General features: G+C 44.9%; 1 non-coding gene across 1 annotated transcript; it reads right to left on the bottom strand.

Annotated features, from left to right (window-relative positions):
* Positions 1–672: 672 nt before the first annotated feature.
* TRNAF-GAA lies at positions 673–745 on the bottom strand. The gene has a single exon. It is a non-coding gene; the product is annotated as a tRNA-Phe (tRNA).
* Between the last annotated feature and the right edge of the window lie 259 nt (positions 746–1004).

Raw genomic sequence — 1004 nt, 5'->3', positions numbered from 1 at the left:
GTGTGTTTCCCCCTCTAGGTTGTAAGCTTGTTATGGGCAGGGAACGTGTCCACTAATTCTGTTGTATTGTATTCTCCCAAGCGCTTAGGACAGTGCTCTGTGCAGAGTAAGTGCTCAATAAATACTATTGACTGACTGATTCATTCGTTGTCTGCTATATGGCCAGTTACTTCATTTTTCTGTACCTCATTTTCCTCATTTATAAAATGTGAACTGAATACTTGCCTTCTTTCTTAGACTGGGAACCCCAGGTGGGGCAGGTACGGATTTTCTTATATCTACCTTAGCTCTTAGATCAGTGCTTGGCATATAATAAGTGCTTAACAACTACCACAGTTATTTTTATTGCTATCCTTGACTCGTCTCTCTCATTCAACCAACTTTTCCCATCTGCCACCAAACCTGTCATTTCAGCCATCACAACATCACTCAAATCCCCCCTTTCCTTTCTATACAAATCACTACCACATCCAGACATTCATTCAATCATATTTATTGAGCGCTTACTGTGTGCAGAGCACTGTACTGAGCGCTTGGGAAGTACAAGTTGGCAACATATGGAGAAGGTCCCTACCCAACAGCGGGCTCACAGTCTAGAAGAAAAATGAGTGAACTGAAACATTTTCTCTGCCTTTGGAGAAAGGATTTGCCGAGATGTAAAAGCCAAAGACGTGCCGAAACCCAGGATCGAACCAGGGACCTTTAGATCTTCAGTCTTACGCTCTCCCAACTGAACTATTTCGGCCCCACTCTCTCTCTCTCTCTCTCTCTCTCTCTCTCTCTCTCTCTCTCTCTCTCTCTCTCTCTCTCTCTCTCTCTCTCTCTCTCTCTCTCTCTCTCTCTCTCTCTCTCTCTCTCTCTCTCTCTCTCTCTCTCTCTCTCTCTCTCTCCTCTCTCTCTCTCTCTCTCTCTCTCTCTCTCTCTCTCTCTCTCTCTCTCTCTCTCTCTCTCTCTCTCTCTCTCTCTCTCTCTCTCTCTCTCTCTCTCTCTCTCTCTCTCTCTCT

Source organism: Tachyglossus aculeatus, chromosome 7 (assembly GCF_015852505.1).
Source record: "Tachyglossus aculeatus isolate mTacAcu1 chromosome 7, mTacAcu1.pri, whole genome shotgun sequence".
NCBI lineage: Eukaryota > Metazoa > Chordata > Mammalia > Monotremata > Tachyglossidae > Tachyglossus > Tachyglossus aculeatus.
This window is presented reverse-complemented; position numbering and strand designations above follow the sequence as displayed.